Source organism: Mixophyes fleayi, chromosome 2 (genome assembly GCF_038048845.1).
Source record: "Mixophyes fleayi isolate aMixFle1 chromosome 2, aMixFle1.hap1, whole genome shotgun sequence".
NCBI lineage: Eukaryota > Metazoa > Chordata > Amphibia > Anura > Limnodynastidae > Mixophyes > Mixophyes fleayi.
Window position 1 is genome coordinate 372,957,784 of NC_134403.1, and position 18,838 is coordinate 372,976,621.

At 42.2% G+C, this 18,838-nt stretch overlaps 1 protein-coding gene across 2 annotated transcripts in view; it reads left to right on the plus strand.

Annotated features, from left to right (window-relative positions):
• The first annotated feature begins 9,852 nt into the window (after positions 1 to 9,852).
• BOC (BOC cell adhesion associated, oncogene regulated) overlaps positions 9,853 to 18,838 on the plus strand; it is a 57,882-nt gene continuing 48,896 nt past the window's right edge. For both annotated transcript variants that reach the window (XM_075197433.1, XM_075197435.1), the window contains exon 1: positions 9,853 to 10,071. The gene's annotated coding sequence lies outside the window, so the exon portion shown is untranslated. The remainder of the gene's footprint in view (positions 10,072 to 18,838) is intronic.

The following is an 18,838-nucleotide window of genomic DNA, read 5'->3' on the forward strand; positions in this document are numbered from 1 at the left end:
GCCACATGAATGCCAGAACCCAAGGTTCCTCAACAGAACATTGCCCAGAGCATCACACTGCCTCCGCCGACTTTCCTTCATCCCATAGTGCATTTTGGTGGCATCTCTTCCCCAGAAAAATGAGGCACACACACCCGGCTGTCCACATGATGTAAAAGAAACTGTGATTCATCAGACCAGGCCACCTTCTTCCATTGCTCCATGTTCCAGTTCTGGCGCTCACTCTGACCGGTCTGCAGCTACGCAGCTCCATATGCAGCAAGCTACGATGCACTTTGTGTTCTGACACATTTCTATCATAACCAGCATTAACTTTTTCAGCAATTTGTGTTACAGTAGCTTCTGTGGGATTGGACCAGACGGGCTAGCCTTCGTTCCCCATGCTCATCAATGAGCCTTTGGCACCCATGACCCTGTTGCCAATTCACTGGTTGTCGTTTCTTGAACCACTTTTTGTAGGTACTAACCCCTGCATACCTGGACCACCCCACAAGTCCTGCCATTGTGGAGATACTCTGACCCAGTCGTCCGGCCATCACAATTTGGCCTTTGTTAAAGTCATTTAGATCCTTACGCTTGTCCATTTTTCCTGCTTCCAACACTTCAACTTCAAAAATAGACTGTTCACTTGCTGCTTAATATATACCACAAATATGAAGGTACAAATATGTATTCTACATATTTGTACTTACATTATTATTTTCCTTGGAGTTCATTTCATGGGATCAGAATATGTCACAACAGTGTTTGGTGTTAGAAGTGGGATCTGGGAGCATAAGAGCGATAAGGGGCGGAATCACCTCATCTGGACACATAGCACCAAGGAGCCAAGGTAATATGTCTTAGTATATTGGTAGCTCTTGTCCAGATGTAGATAATCTAGGTCCCTTAGTGTATATTTTCACCAGATTAGAACCTATTGTGGATTCCCAAGGAACAATGAGTGTCTAGATGATGTCATCATATTATATAATGTTAATTGGGGCAATGGTTGTCATTATAATGCTGTTTATCATCAACTTCATTTGGTTTTGTATTGTAACTGGAGATATAGAATATGCTGTACAGCGATATATATCTCCTTGCTTTATTTAGTGTCAGAATTTGAAAGTTATACAATTTATATATAATTGTTCAAGACACACTTCTAGCCTGCTAACATCTTATACCTATGTCTTTCATTTCTGTGTTTTGTATATGAGCTGTGTATACAGGTGAAAATCATTGTTATATAGGCTGGTTATATAGTGCAGAAAAAATTGTAAAGTCTACCTGTCTGGTACCATTACACCAATGACAATCAGCTTAAACGATTCCCTACAGAAGGCTGATTTGAAAGAAATAAGTTAGAGAACGATTAAAAAGTAAGTTAACCGAGAAAAGGCAAAACCTGCAGAAAAGGGTTGGTATATTACATGGGCAATAGAATGACAGTTAAAACAATTAAAGGATTCACAAGAAGAACAGTCAAAATAATTTAAATATTGTAACAGGGGATACATAGCAGAAAAAAAGAGAAAATGTTTTCCTTTTTTTGGATGTTTAAACATGTAGTGTAAAAAGCATTACTGATTATTTACTGTGATTAATGTGTGTGCTAAACTTGTGTGACAAATATAAAAATAAGTGAAAAATGTACGTAACATTAGAAAGATCTTGGAGATAAAGTAAGGATTGAAATGCAATTTGCACGCAAGTTGCGTTTTAAAAACGAGCACTTAGTTCCCACTGTGTTCAAATCCAAGATTATCTGTAGATATGTTTCCATGTGAATCTGGGTGTACGTACGCTGGACCTACACAGAACTTGCCGTATGCAGACAGACAGAACAGACTGCAACATATCTACAATATAAGGTCACATCGGAACACAAAACAAATGTATATTATAAAATAAATGAACAACTCTTAAAAGTATAATCATTAACGCAAATTATAGTTTGTTTGTCTTTTAAAAAAAGGTCATTTTTTTTTTTTTTACAGTAAATACATAAATCACTAATCACTAATTCAATGTACTCAGCTCAGTTGCAGGACCATGACTTTCGTAAAACCTTCGGCGTCAACAAAGTGAGAAGAAACTGCTCACTGCAGATCCAGTGCTGATCACAGTGGATCCCACTAAGAGGATTCCTTGGATCCAGTGCTGATCACAGTGGATCCCACTAAGAGGATTCCTTGGATCCAGTGCTGATCACAGTGGATCCCACTAAGAGGATTCCTTGGATCCAGTGCTGATCACAGTGGATCCCACTAAGAGGATTCCTTGGATCCAGTGCTGATCACAGTGGATCCCACTAAGAGGATTCCTTGGATGTCTTGTGTAGCTGTTGCTTAACTCAAAGCAAATATCTGTCAGCGACTCACACAGTATTATATACCTTTGTTAGCATTACAATTCTAAGGTGTAATGTACGTAACCCAGTACCTGCTGAAGTTATAGACCCATGCACCTGCCACCTTTACCCCTCTAGTGGGCAAGTGAGGGGTGAGAGTGGCACCATAATTTGCATACGTTTGGCCCCACCCCCCACAGTGCAATGCCACAACTGTGCAGTAGTCACTGAGACATCCCTATAATGCTGACCTCACACTGTACACTCAGGGATTAAGATCCGGATATGCTATTGTCACTGACACGTGTATCATACAAGCAGCATGTTTACCCAATGTATGCGCAGGTGGCAGAGTTTGTTGCCTTCATAAAAGCATGTAGCTGTGCCATGGGCTAAACTGCAAAGATCTGCACCCACTCTGGTATGCCTTTGGAGTTGCACATCATCATCATTTATTTATATAGCGCCAACATATTCCGTAGCGCTTTACAATTGGGGATAAACTAATAAACAAACTGGGTAAAACAGACAGAGAGGTGAGAAGGCCCTGCTCACAAGCTTACAATCTATGGGACAATGGGAGATTGACACATGAGGGTAAGTATACATTTTGCATCTTGGCCCAGCCAGACTGCAAAGGTAAAAGTGACTCATAAGCTAAATGATCCAGTCACACAACAATGTTGGTCAGGGGGTAGTTGTCTTGTGTGAAATTATGTAACAGGCAGTAACAGGCTAAAGGTAGTGAGGTAAAGAGGGTGGTTAAGGAATATTATAAGCTTGTCTGAATATGTAGGTTTTCAGAGAACGTTCAGAGAAGTTTGTAGACCAGAGGAGAGTCTTATTGTGCGCGGGAGAGAGTTCTGTAACCGGGAATGGGAGGATGTAATGAGGGTGGATAAGAGACGCAGATCTTTTGCAGAACGGAGTTGCCGAGTTGGGAGATATTTTGAGACAAGAGAGGAGATGTATGTTGGTACAGCTTTGTTGATGGCCTTGTAGGTTAGTAAAAGTATTTTATACTGGATTCGGTAGAAGACAGGCAGCCAGTGTAGAGACATACAGAGTGATTCAACAGAGGAATAGCGATTTGCAAGCAAAATCAGTCTTGCCGCAGCATGCAAAATAGATTGTAGGGGTTTGAGTCTGTTTTCGGGAAGACCAGTAAGGAGGGAATTGCAATAGTCAATGCGGGAGATGATAAGTGCATGAATTAAGGTTTTAGCAGTGTCTTGCGTGAGATATGTGCGGATTCTGGAAATGTTCTTTATATGTATGTAACATGATTTAGATATAGAGTCAATGTGGGGAACGAAGGATAGGTGTGAATCAAGGATTACACCTAGGCAGCCAGCTTGTGGGGTGGGATTTATGGTCATGTTATCAACAGAGATAGAAATGTCAGGTATGCTCTTGTTGGCGGGTGGGAATATTATTAACTCTGTTGTAGAAAGATTAAGTTTGAGTTGGCGAGAGGACATCCAATATGATATGGCAGAAAGACAGTCAGTTACACGGGACAACACAGATGTCGAGAGATCAGGAGAGGATAGATAAATTTGGGTATCATCCGCATAGAGATGATACTGAAAGCCAAAGGAGCTTATTAGATTTCCAAGAGAAGCGGTATAGATAGAGAATAGCAGAGGACCTAGCACTGAGCCTTGTGGAACTCCAACTGATAGGGGAAGCGGAGCAGAGGTGGCTCCAGAGAAATTAACAGTGAAAGAGCGATTAGATAGGTAGGATGAGAACCAGGATAGAACAGTGTCTTGAAGACCTAGGGATTGCAGCGTCTATCTGGAAGGAGAATAAGTTTCTAACTGACGAAGGTACTCCAAGTAAGAACAGTACCTTCGGGGCACAGCTCCTGGCTGCTGTTCAGCACACAGATAAAGTGACTCCAATTAAGTACATTGTTCACATAAAGGAAAATGACCCAATTTCCTTAGACAACTACAGAGCTTCTTGGACTGCAGAGGCTGCTAATCTTACAAACATTATCGGCCCCATTCATCTTGAGACGACAGTAAATTTACGTGCCGTATCTTGCGTGAAGTAGCTCAGTGCATGCGCCTGAATGGGACTTGTTTTATAAAATATATTTTTGTGCATCTGCTCTTAAGGGACTTTATGTTGCATGTATGGATGTGCTTATCCTATCCATGCAGTGTTCAGTCTACATACAGCCCGTAACGTTTAGGCCCAGCGCACTTACACCCAGATTCAAATGGAAACTTGTCTTGAGATCCGCTTGTATTTGATCATGGCTGTATGTGCGCACTAGTTACTTGCTGGTTTTTTTAAATGCAAATTACGTTCAGGTTACCCCCAAAGATGATTTGAGCCCTATGTCTCCATACATAGGTACAGTATGAAGGTGATGCATCGACTGATTTACACCATTTATCGAAGGTTGCACAAGCCTGTGATTCACAAGGACAGACTACAAACCTGTTGTGCTCAGTGTGTGTGGAGAAACGCGTTGCTCCCACTTACTTCTTCCTGTCCTGGCCCGTGTGTCCCACAGATTCTGACAGCAAGGGAGGAATAATAACGCTGGTGCAAAGGGGCCCCTACACTCCCACCCTGCACCCAGAGCGGTGATAGCTTTCGCCATATTTCTGGTATTCTCCTTGGGGAGCAGTAAGGGGACTAGTCTGAGCCTAGGTGGGTGGGGTTTGGGTTTGTTCCAAATCTTGAACACGAAGACTTGTCAAGGAAGGTTTGTGAGGCTTTAAACGTCAAACGAGAATGTCACACGCCCTTTCAACCAAGGCCATGTAGGAATTTAGGGAGCGCAAATGCCATGGTGAAGAACAAAATTGCCAAAATTTGGACTGATTACACCTGGCACATAGCAGTATACCTCCTACCATGTCTATCCCCACCAGTGGAGCAGGGGGCATGGTCACGGCAAATGGGGGCTGCCTATTACATACCCCCCATTAATCCAACATTCACACCCACGGAACAAACATGTCTCCAAGGCAGGACAGTGGGACGGAGCCCTAAAATCAGGACTGTCCTGCTGAAATTGTGAGGTATGTAGCAGCTAAATATTACGCAAAACTGACTCATAATACAAAGTGTTGGGTGGGTGCACAAGTTCCAGTTCATTCAGATGGAGGATTTTCTATAATATCCGTCCCCCTACACTCTCACGTTATAGGGTCTATTTAACAAGACCCCTCCACTGTAGATTTTCTATTGTGCCATTTATTTAAAAAAAGTCACAAGAGCAGCTAAGCTCAGCGCCCGAGACACCGCCCGGCAGAGGACACTGCAGGGTCCTTCTGCTGGCACGTGCATGCACACTGGAAGTGTAATCCCAGATCTGGACTGTCAGTTCCGCTACTAGAGGTTAAAGGATAAGAAAAAAATTATATATATATATATTAAACCTTTATTCATTAAGTTCACTGGGGAACCAAGGATATGGCAATCCCAGCATGTTCGGCAATTTCACTGCAATAAAGCTGCTCTGCACACTGCCATACATCAGAGCAGTGTCTATTACACAGAAGGGCTACTAGCATTTACTAATATCTACTGATCAAACCATCTCCAAATGCTCAGTCAGGAATTGGCTTCTCTGACCTACACCAATGAAATGCCAGCTAACATGGTAACCTCTGACTCCTAACTTGGCAGAACCCCTGAGACATAACTCTTTTTATTAGAAATTCACCCCAACCCTAAAAATATAGGATAACCCCCCCCCCCCCCCACCCCCGCACACACACACCATGCTAGAAAAATACAGAGGGCCCAATCTCTAACCTCCCACCATTTGTCGGATACTCACCTACATGTCCAGTATCTCAGTGTTAGACGAGGACAGAGTGTGATACCAAGGGAGCAGCTGAGTGCGTATGCAGATATATAATAATGGGAATATGGAAGAAATTATACATCATTAAAACAGTAACGTGTAACATATGTTTATGTATAGCTGTTTATTGTCTCGCTTTACTGTTTTTATTTTTAATTGCCTCATTTGTTTCTCTGTATTTAATTGTACACAAGCTGTGATGCCTTTTATTCTGCAGCAAGAATGTCTCAGGTTTACAAGATTTATCGAGTTCTGCGGCACAACGAGACCGATCCTTGAGTTTCGCGTTTGCTTCGCCATTGCACACCGTGTTTTGCAGAATTGATAGTCTATGAATAGAGCTGGGACATCAGTCAACGTGCTCTGGATTCCTCCCACAATCCAAAGTCTTACTGGCAGGTTCATCGACTTCTAGCAGAAATGGACCCTAGTGGCTGTTATGGGGTTTAAGCTCCATTGGGACAGGGAATGATTTGAATGACAAATATTCTCTGTACAGCGCTGCGTAATATGGTGGTGATATGAAGAAAATAACTGGGATAATACTTTATTTATGATGAGCTCCGATCTTTCAATTCATTGCTGCCAGCCATGTGTTATTTCGCTGTAAAATGTGGAGTAATATAAATTTTTTAGGGTAAAATATTGAATATTTCGGGCACCTCTAGGGTCAGCCAGTACATACACCATAGTGCTTAATAGACTTGTATTATTAGCCATGTAACAGAGATAGGAATGTTAGTAATTTACAAGATTAAAGTGTAGCTGTCATCTACGCGAATTCAGCGTCAGACTTCAGCGGCTGTTACGGCTGCACAATGTCTTGTTCCAACAAGACCACTCCCCTCATGGCTGCCCATGACATTTAGGACTGTTTGGAGGCATTTAATGATGACAGCTCTGGCGAATCTACCGCCACTGCACGGAGTACGGACGTGAAAGGGGCCCTTAATGCCGGACCACCCCCGAGCCCCCCGATCTACTGTTCTGAACAAGTGTTGTCTGCCGGCACATGCACAGTGAAGCCCGGTTTTGGGCGTAATCTGGTCCTCGAGGAGGTGGACTGACATTGCTGGGCCCTTCCCCAAATTTTGCCATGGTACTCGGCGTTGCCATGGTTTACCCCTGGACGGCACCCATTGAGAATGTAGCCTATCAGTTCCATATAAATTAGTGACATCACTGAGGCATGAGGCACCGTGTGCCTCGCTGATGTCACTAGTTCCTAGTGGAAACTATGACAAGAGAGTCCCTATAGACGAACGCACTTAAATAGCGCCAGTGTTTGCATCTGTGTCTCACACTTACCTGAATGGGTTAACATCCAGCTCCAAGGCCGACCAATGACTGTCTTGTGGGAGGGTCCTAGGTTCCTGTATAGGTTCTCTCACTAGCTGGTTGCCTCATTCTTGTTTGCAAGATCCCGCCCACCCGCACCTTTGTGGCGGTTTCATCACCACAGAGCAGGCGCAGTTGGTAGGAAGGCTCTACGATCAGTGGCTGATACATACGGTGTCATCGCTTATTGGCCACAGGTCGCTGTCCCCTTCGAGGCCACGCTAACTCTTGGTCCTTCAATGAGGAGGGTCCCTTGTCCGGCTCAGTGAGCGAGGGCATTGTGAGTTTAGAGGGGACGCAGTCACTCTGACGCCAGGTTTAGCGCCGGCCAATCCCAGTTAGGGATTAGTTCCCGTGTTAAGTGGGTGCACGGCGGATGTAGTGCTTTTTCTCCACCATCCAAATGTAACTAATAAACTGACCTTATTTTAGCCACTTTAAAAATGTCTCTGTGTCTTTATTCTTAGATAAGTTAGGGGACGATGCACACACATTACGCAGTTTATTGGGCTGCCTTCTCACGAGGATAACAGAACGCTGCCTCTGCTGTGTGCGAGAAACAATTAGTATTTGCTCATAAAATAAAACATGCAACAAATTAAAAATAAATAAATGAGAAACCATCTACAACCAGCAAGTTGTCCTCTCTCTGCTCGGTGACAACTGGTATGTGCTGTGCCTGGAGGCAGATTGCTAATTACCACCAGTCTTTGTTGGTTTTCCCGGGGTAATTATGATGTCACTTGCAAACTGATAGCAGAGATTAAACCAGCAAATTGCCCAGTTACTGATAACATTTGGTTTTGCATCCTTAAGTGACAAATGTCCAGGTTACTCTAAGTTCATGAATACTCCCCATCAGTAGTTCCTGATAGATTTATTCTTCCACTCTTTTTGTTGTTGTTTGAAATATAATCTATGATAAAAGTTAGCAAACAATTAAAACCTAAAAATAACAACATAACTATTTCTCTTAAGTACCAATTTATTCCTCTTATAACATTACATTATCCTACATGTAGCCTGACCTGTATACTGCGTCACATCACGAGATACCGTCTGTACGCCTCTAAACATGGGGCTTAGTAACACGAAATACTCTTATCATCATCATTTATTTATATAGCGCCAACATATTCCGTAGCGCTTTATAATTGGGAACAAACATAGTAAACTAATAAACAAACTGGGTAAAACAGACAAAGAGGTGAGAATGCCCTGCTCGCAAGCATTTTATTTAAAGAAATCCTGTTATTATTTTAATTTGATGAAATCACCTTGTGTGAAAACACATCATCATAATCATCTTTTCCTTCTATCGCATGGACGTCCGGCAATAGGGGAGAAATTTTAGGTAGCACGGTTTAGAGGAGCACAAGAAGCCTCCCGTGGACCCCGCAAATATGTCCGTCATTGATTGCTACAGTAAATGTGCTGTCAGCCTATGCAGAAACTTTAATACTTTATAATGTTGGTATTAGAGTACATCAAGATGGACTTTTTTCTCATGTTACACTTCGACGTTTTTCTAAAAAAACAAACAAAAAAAAACAAACCCTAAAAAATATGTAAAATAATAATCGTAGGCCTTATTCATAGGCGCAGACTGTGGGGTCATGTGGACCTTGACGCAAAGTGCGTTTTCGCGTAGAGTCCACTTTTTGACTTCTGAGCAAACGCACAAAGGACTAGTTCCGGAACTAGTACTCGAAAGTAGAATAAAATAAAACGTGTTATACGCAGAAAACACAGTTTGCGGCCAACTCAGCGTGACCGCTAAGTGTTCAGGTGTTGATAATACTCAGTTGCCCTGTTACATAACACTGTGGCAGACTGGCAGACCCGGCTACTGGGCACTTGAGACTTGGCGAACGCTGGCATACCACAGCATGCCACCTAACAGGCGGCATTCCCTATATACCACGTCTGGGAGGAGGCTACGGAAACTTGCTGTGACCAGTGAGTAAAATGTCATCCTGGTCTCTTTTCCTGAGCAGCTGCACAGACCCCTCATGAATAGGGGGAGGGAGAGAGGGTCTTTCAACTACCCCACAAAACACTGGGGGAGGGTTCGCTCCTCCATTCTCCTTACAACTGCACCAGCTCAGAAAAACAACTTTTCCACCTCTAATTCTTCATGTGGGTTGTTTTGCAATTACCAGAAACCATAATCCTCCAATCTTGGGGCAAATTCACCACTTATTAGTTTTTTTTATTGTCCTCTCACTAAACTCTGACTTGATGCAGGAGCCTTGTGTGTGTTTTGGTACAAGCCTTCCATCCCACAGTACCTCCTGCCTAGCAAGTCCCTTCCCCCTCTCTGCTCAAGAGGGAGGCTCCTAATCCAGCCAAAGAAGGGATTGTTTTAGAAAGCAGTCATCCAAAAAGAGGCGCATACCCAATGCACAAATCTGAGGGGCAGAACATGCTCACTAACTTCCTACAACTTCTCTGCAGCTGAACCGCTCCAACCTCTGTCCCCCCAAACTCTACATCTTTCTACACATCTCTGGGGTCCAGGATACTCTGCAGTTTGAGGGCCACAGCTGCTGATCTGTCCCTGGTAAGTCTGATCTCTTTTATAAACTCTTCACAACTTTTCCTGCTGCAGAACGTGCCCCTTGGTCTCTGTCCTGTGTGTTTACCTGTCCTGAGTGACTACCTGGGGAGATGTCACAGAGTGACAATCACAGCTGACTAGGGAACTCATTCCTGCAGTTTATCTGAGATTTCTGATCCTGGGAAGAGTGTTTTCCATGTAGTCTCCCAGGCTAGGCCTAGTCCGTTGTTGCTGATCAGACTGTCCTGTGCATTCCCTGTGGTTTCTGGATGTTCCAAACTCTTCCCTGATTGCAGAACTCTTGATAATGTCTTTGGAAGTCGGCTGTGAGCGACAAAGTTAAACTTTGCAAAATGTTCATCTAGTTCCAGTTATCTGTATAATGCATTATGTGTAGTTGTAGAAATATTGCTTAGCCTGGTGCTATTTAATGCATGTTTATATTGTATAGAGAACAATACTGAGTATAATGGATTTATTACTCAAAGTCATCAGATGCCAAAAGTCATATAATGAAATCTTGAAATCTGCGCGTAGTCTGGTGATTCAGGGCATGAAATCTATTGCTATAAACAGGTATATTTGTGTTTACATGCAGTCCAAAGCGTCTTTTTACACATGTAAATATTGTGACTTTGCAAAAGTTGAAGCATATGAAAACAAAACTAATTGCACCCTGTGTGTATTTTTTAAACTTGAATCTTTGTTTCAATTTTACCAAATAAACAGTAAAGGAAATTGTGACAATTACTGTTGTATGTCGTCCTTAATGCAGATCTGATATCAATATTTCTATCATTCCGTAATAAAATAAATCACATTTCCAAAAGTCAGACCATTGTTCATACCTGGCCGGCATATTCTGACATTTCATCACCAAAGTGTATAAGATTGCACAGGAAATCTGGTTCTCTTTCCAGTTGCTAAAGTTTTGCGTATTAATATTGAGAATGTTCTATAAGTGCAATAAACAAAGCATTTTGTAACTATTAAAGTCCATCCGTACATGGAACTCAATTGTTCTGAGTTATAATAATTACTGGGGAAGAGAGCTGGACTATCTGTATGTTATATGTGTGTGATATATGTTAGTTAACATTATATGAGCTGTAAATATTATCAGCATCTGCAGTCTGAGCTATACTGGAAAATTCTGCATTCTTGGGGGTAACGGCTGAAGGAGAAAATCAACACATCAGACGCACTGATGGGATAAACAAACCACATAATAATATATTTATACGGCTGATGTTGTTGTGATTAGGGATTATGCATTGCAGACGGAGGATGCTATATATTGAGGTGTTTAACACACTGGATAACTTACTATATGTATTTTATCTTATCTTGTGTGTTCTATAAGTGCTGTTGTGATTATTGTTTTGTTTTTGGCCACTTGGTATCAGAACACACTTGGGGTGTCCGGGGTGATTGTTTCGGACTAATGTGTACCCCACACTTTATACACAAGTACTGAATTTGGAGGTAACTAAGATTCAAGACGGGGAATTTAAGGGAATTAAATGGTCTGGGATCTAAGTAGTTTTCTTTTTTGGCCAATTTATTTTATAATGTGTTTTTTTTCTTTCTTCTTTTTTACAGTTTTGTTGTTTATGTTCCTTACTAACATATTTTAGATTAAGTCTTGCGTTTTGGCCTGTTTATAATAAAGCATTTATCACTTTGATGTACAATGTTCGGCTGAGATTATATAAATAAATGGTGATGATGATGAGATTGTTTCGTCGGGATACAAGAACGTATGTTTGTAAAATTGTTGCTCATCATTATTGGGAATATAAACTGTTTTGTATTCAAGTGGTTTATTCAACATTTCAGTTTGATCTTAAAAATCTTGATCGCTCTTCCCGATAGAGTTATGATTGTGTAGAACGTGGTAGGGACAGGGATTGCTGTGGTCCAACTTTGATGGACTTGACCCCTTGAATTGAGACTGTGTGGATTCTGTGGGTCCTATGATTTATCTCATAAATGTGCTTAGCTCCTTTTTTCATTCTCAGTAATTGTGCAAGTTCTGTGGGGTTACAATCATCATCATCATCAACATTTATTTATATAGCGCCAGCAAATTCCGTAGCGCTTTACAATTGGGAACAAACATTAATAAGACAATACTGGGTAATACATACAGACAGAGAGGTAAGAGAACCCTGCTCACAATATATTGTGTGTCATGAAAACCTCAAACAAACTTTGTGTTAGATTACAGCCGAAAATGGAGATTTTGGCGACCTGTTGCTCTCTCACTCCTGTGGAACCATAAGACCCAGCACGCTTGTTGTTTGAGAGATATCCGTCGAATAAAAACGCAAGAGTGAGTGTCAGCTCTGACAGAGAACTCTGGTTATAAAGCCTTTTGTTTGCATATAATTAACTTGACATGTGAGATGTGGGACTCTGGGTAATTGACGTGTGACCTCTGCATAATAGACAAGTTTGTGAAAACTATTTAATGACCAGGAAGGGTATTTGCACAGTTACCTGCAAGATAATTTAATATTTTTTTGTGTATAGTTTGTTTTTTACACCTATACTGAAATACGTCAGTGGATACATAATAATCGTAATATCAAACTTTCATGAGGTAAACATAGTAAGCACATGTGTTTAATACCCTAATGCTCTAATTGATGTTTTTTATACATACATTATTAAATTCAATGTGGTACGAGCTTTCGGATCAGCCACGTAAATCCGGACACCTGTAATTTACACAGGATGCTATTAGTTCACAAGCAATCAACATACCTGAACATTGCAGCACGCATGCATTGCAATGCAATCCGTGCATTTCACACACATGAGTGATCTGGTGAGGATAACTGGTCTTTATTTTACTTATAAAGATCAGCCGTGGGGGGGACTGGAACAGCGATTGAGGAGTCTCTGTACTTGCGTGGGTTTCCTCCAGGTGCTCTGGTTTCCTCCCACACTCCAATAACATACTAGTAGGTTAATTGGCTGTTAACAAATTGACCCTAGTCTGTCTGTGTGTGTATGTTAGGGAATTTAGACTGCAAGCTCCAATGGGGCAGGGACTGATGTGAGTGAGTTCTCTGTACAGCGCTACGGAATTAGTGGCGCTATATAAATAAATGGTGATAATAATGATAAATAATAATAGATGCAGGGGTTGAGTGGCGAAGGTCAAGGTTCCACGATGGGGTTAATCTCACACCATGTCACCTATTGATCCCTCACTAATATAATATCACATGGTGTTGGCGGTGCAGACCTGGGACCTTCGCAGCCCTGTGGAGATCTGCTTTGTGTCAGGTGCGGCTCAGCTGGTTTATGACGGGAGGCAGAGGTGTGAGAACCTACTACAAAGCCGGCAAGGTGTAATTGTGTGACCACAGGCCATCGGCCAGGGGTTTTATATGGGGAAGCTGTAATGAGTTGTAAAGCGCAGGCTAGCTTCTGCCGCTGGTTAAGGGCGCCTGCAGGTTTTCTAGCCAGTAAGGCACCAGGCAATTACGCTCTTCCCATAGAATAATCATTTCCCAGCATGCCTTAGGGGGGACTCTTTCTCAGGTCACATTACTTACATTCTCATAGTTGAATTTATATAAATTTTCCCAAACTCTGAGCAGGTTTATCACAATGCACGGATTTATTTATTAATCGTCGGGGTAGAAAATCACTTATCGTCATCGTTCATCAATTAAATATCGCTGCAGTGATACTGGCCCAGAGCGGTAATGGTCTCTGGGAATGTGCACATACATGAGCTGACTAGACGTGGGCTTTCAGTCCTACTAATAAAATTAACTACATTTAATAAAGTTGTAAAAATTATTATTATTTTAAAAAACCATTGAAAGAATAAAGCGTTTTCCCCCCCATCGTTTTCTGCTGTCATCGCCATCTCAGTATTTTGTATTGTGCCGATCCTTGATACTTAGGAAGCGATCGCTAGAGGTGTCTCCTCGATCTATAGGGCCAAACGATAAAATGCCCTATTGCTGGAGTGCTTTGGTGGGTAATCCTTACCAGTTTCCTCTAGGTCGAAGAATGTCGCCCTTTCACCCATAAAATGTGTAGGCAGCCATTGTGTGGGTGGAGCTACTATTTGCATGAATGCAGCCAATCAGCGCTCAAGGAACTAGTGATGTCATCAGTTGACAGGGGATACATTGGCTGAATGGGCCCACAAAGCGGCTGCTTCCACCTTAATTGATGGATCAACTATAATCTGGGCTAATCTTAATTTAGCACCTTATTTGTATACATTTATTTATCAATTGTATATACTATTATTTGTGTTAAATCTTTATTTGTAGAGCGCGACAGTGCTGGTCAGTAAGAACAACAGACAATACATCAAACATAACACAAGGACAGATGAATATATATGATTCCAAAAACATAATAGCAGGCTGATCTTACTCTATGTCTGTCTGTATGTGTGTATTTGGGAATTTAGACTGTAGGCTCCAATGGAGCAGGGACTGATGTGAGTGAGCTCTCTTGTACAGCGCTGCGGAATCAGTGACAGTATATAAATAACTGCTGATGATGATATGAGTAGACGGTTATTAGCAGACAAGCCCTGCCTGTTACTGAGATCTTACCATCTAAATACCAAATTACTTATTCTGCAAATATTGTCCAATGTAACAGCAGGAAGATTAGGATTAGAATAGTAGTCTTCATGCTTGGCATTGGCCATAACATTTAATTCAAGCCACTCTCAGACATGGGAGTAACTACGTTCTAATCCAGGCCTGTCCAACCTGCGGCCCTCCAGATGTTGTGAAACTACAAGCCCCAGCATGCTTTGCCAGTAGACAACCTGTTGATAGCTGGAAGGGCATGCTGGGACTTGTAGTTTCACAACATCTGGAGGGCCGCAGGTTGGACAGGCCTGTTCTAATCATTGATGACTGTAAAAATAAATCAATGTATTATGTTAACTCTTTGCTATACTCATGACCTCACTAGGGCACATGGCCAATGCAGAACATTACTATATATTTTGAGAAAAAGTTATTTCAAGATAAAGTTAATATTAAGACCCTAACTGGTATTGAGCCAAATATACTGCGCCCTCCAGCGACTTGGCAGGGTAGGATGTGTGGTGCCACATAAATAACTGGGCAGAGTCTTAAGGACGAATAACTGTGGTTATCTCAGCAGGAGCATGAATTCTTATTTGCATATCGTTACCCAGAGTCCCTTGCGGTGGAGCAGACCTCTCATTCTTGTGGCATATTTTATGTATCCGCTACAAGAATTCACCAGTGCTCACAGGAAAAGGTTACAGGTGAAAATTGGTAACTGTCACTTACTGTTTTCTAGTGAGAGAGGATTATTGAAAACAGTGGAGGGATCATCATCATCAGCTATGACTGAAGCTCCGTTCATGTAAGAAATTATTTGCAGGGAAGGCGCTCTCCTAAGAGAGGGGTTAAACGAAAGTCAGTTTGAAGTATTACATGGTCTGCAGAATAGTTGCATAAGTGCAATGTTCTGCAGAGCATTTAGTAAAATGAAAGGTGTTCTGCAGAAGCGGAATAATGAGGTTAGTTTGATACAGGGTCCTAGTTGGATACTTTCAATTTGTAGAAGACAAAATCTATTTGCACAACTATATAAACATAGTGAGGAGTTTATAAGAATTCTCCTTTCTGTAGGGCAGAAGTTTCCATTGTTGCGTTGCTGGGAGTTTGTGTTATTAGGGTGCAGAACTCCTTCCTATGTGCGGAAAGTCAGATAAGGACAGGAGATATAACTGGGCAGAACTTTATTCCAGGTTGGAAGTTTGCATTTGTATGTTTATTTAATTTTCCTGTGATTACTACCCAGAGTGACAGAGGCTGAGGGTACGTTTTGCTCTAGTGTAAAGTAAATCAAGGTGAGAAATATGATATCGGGGATGTTGCGGCAAGTTTGGGTAATCTTTTGGCTCGCAAGCTCTAGTGAAACTTCTAACAAGTCTGAGCATGTACAATACGGTGGCCAATATCACTGTCTGCCATGAGCCACAGGTGTCTATTAACGCATCAATATTCTGCTTCAATAGCGTAACAGAATTACCTATAAATAATATCCTGTCCTAGAAAATATTCTTATTAGTTATTTTCCAATTCTGTCCGCTCACATTTTGCTTACATGCAGATGAGAAGGAGACAGACTCCTCTCCATTCTAGAAGTTTAAAAAGAAAGACAGAGTTTGTAGCTTTGTCAGGGCCAATGAATAATGTAATTGTAACATTTCTTTTCGGTTTAAAGTGCAGTCGTGTTGTGAAATTCTCACATGATGTTTTACACTGGCAACGTCTATTTTACTTGTAGGTTTATTTAAAATGTTCTGCTTTAACCCTTGGTGTTTTATGTAGACCGTTCCTGGTGGACTCCGGTGGAGATTTTATTATTTGTTGCCCTTTTCCATCGCCCGGATTTTTTTTCCGCCAATATAAGGATGAATGCGAGCCACGTTTTATGATGCCTGGTGCGCTGGCAGTGGATGGTATAAGTGCCAATAAAGGGAGACGGCTTCCTGATGTAACAGTGTAGAGTTTCATTGTGCTCAATGTTAATAATGCAACGGGGTAATTTACTGCGGCCTCCAGCTGTGGTTAATTTGAAGTGTTCGCTGATCCCAGCGCGGTATAAAGGATGCGATTGTTTGCAGGCAGAGAGGTGGTTTTTATGTTGCTGTTTCATGTCCACAATGGTGTGGCTCTATAAACGTAGGGTCCAGAATGGGACATCCCATAATCCTCCGTTCCCCCCCTCACCCCCTCCCCTCTCCAGTCTGGTTGTTACGGTGACAGCTTTGGGGTTTTAGAGGGTAATTTGCCTGAAGGGCTAAGATGCCACAAACCTTAAGAAAACAAGACCTGGGGTCATTAAAATCATACCCTGGTCACCTGAAACCTCAAACCATAGCTGGGATCCTCCATCAACCCAGGCAGGAGGAAATCTCACACACTCCAGAGACCAGCGCTGCTTAACCCTCTCCATACTGCAGGAGGAAGCACTGGCCGGAGCGTCGAGTCTGCAGACCCATCCCCTGATCTCAGAGACAAGTTTAAAAATAAACCTAAAATGCAAGGTTCCTCTATATATAATACCTATGATAAATAAAAATACATTAAATTACCTAGTGATGGGTCCGTGCACATTTGCTGACTCTCTCCAGTTTCCGCTGATGTCCTAGAGTGCAAAAGAAAATCCATTGCAATATAGTGCATATGACCATGCATAATAAGATTAAAACAAATATATAACACATCATCTTTTTCATTTTAAATGTGCAAAAGAATTAAAGAGCCATACTTGCCAACTCCAGGAGGCTCACGAAATCCGGGTAGGTCTCCTGGACTCCCGGGAGAGCAGGCAAGTCTCCTGCATCCCGCAATTTGCTTGCCAAAATAATGCGATTTGCAGTAAATTGTGTGATTTTGGCCCCGCTCCCCACGACAAAACGTTGTTCCTGTTGCAGGGGCGGGGCCAAAATAATGCAATTGACCGCGCCCGACCCCTCCTGCTCTCTAGTCACGCCCCCTGTCTGGGATCTCCCGGACTTCACTATTTGAAAGTAGGCAAGTATGCGAAGAGCATATTTATAATGTATCACAAGCACGTGCGAGCTGTGGGCGCTGCCATGTATGGATCCAACCTGGCTCATGAGAGGCAGCAGAAGAAATTTTCCCCCAAAAATAACAATAACATCAGCGCCACCTATAGGTTTGGTAAGTGAGGGGTAGAAAGAAAAAAATTATCTTGCACAGAAGTTTTAAAAATGTTTCGGTTCATGTGAAGATTTATAGAGTTTTTTGTGTCTAGATACAAGAATGAGATTTTGAGTAACAACTTACAGTGGAGGTAACCATTTTGTGAGTGCAGCCTGTCCAGTCACTAGGAACCAGTGACATCACTGAGAATGCAGCCTATCCAGTCACTAGGAACCAGTGACATCACTGAGAATGCAGCCTATCCATTCACTAGGAGCCAGTGACATCACTGAGAATGCAGCCTATCCATTCACTAGGAACCAGTGACATCACTGAGAGTGCAGCCTATCCGTTCACTAGGAACCAGTGACATCACTGAGAATGCAGCCTATCCAGTCACGAGGAACCAGTGACATCACTGAGAGTGCAGCCTATCCAGTCACTAGGAACCAGTGACATCACTGAGAATGCAGCCTATCCATTCATTAGGAACCAGTGACATCACTGAGAATGCAGCCTATCCAGTCACTAGGAACCAGAGACATCAATGAGAATGCAGCCTATCCAGTCACTAGAAACCAGTGACATCACTGAGAATGCAGCCTATCCAGTCACTAGGAACCAGTGACATCACTGAGAATGCAGCCTATTCATTCACTAGAAACCAGTGACATCACTGAGAATGCAGCCTATCCAGTCACTAGGAACCAGTGACATCACTGAGAATGCAGCCTATCCAGTCACTAGGAACCAGTGAAATCACTGAGAATGCAGCCTATCCATTCACTAGGAACCAGTGACATCACTGAGAGTGCAGCCTATCCAGTCACTAGGAGCCAGTGACATCACTGAGAGTGCAGCCTATCCAGTCACTAGGAACCAGTGACATCACTAAGCCATCTTGGTGGAAAGAAAGAATGTTCCATGAAAATGTATTCCATAAAATCTGTGGTACCCAAGTCCTGTCCCATTATTTAACCCTGTATATTGTATCTAAATCATACTTGCCTACACTCCCGGACTGTCCAGGAGACTCCCGAAAGAGTAGACCACCCTCCCGCATCCTG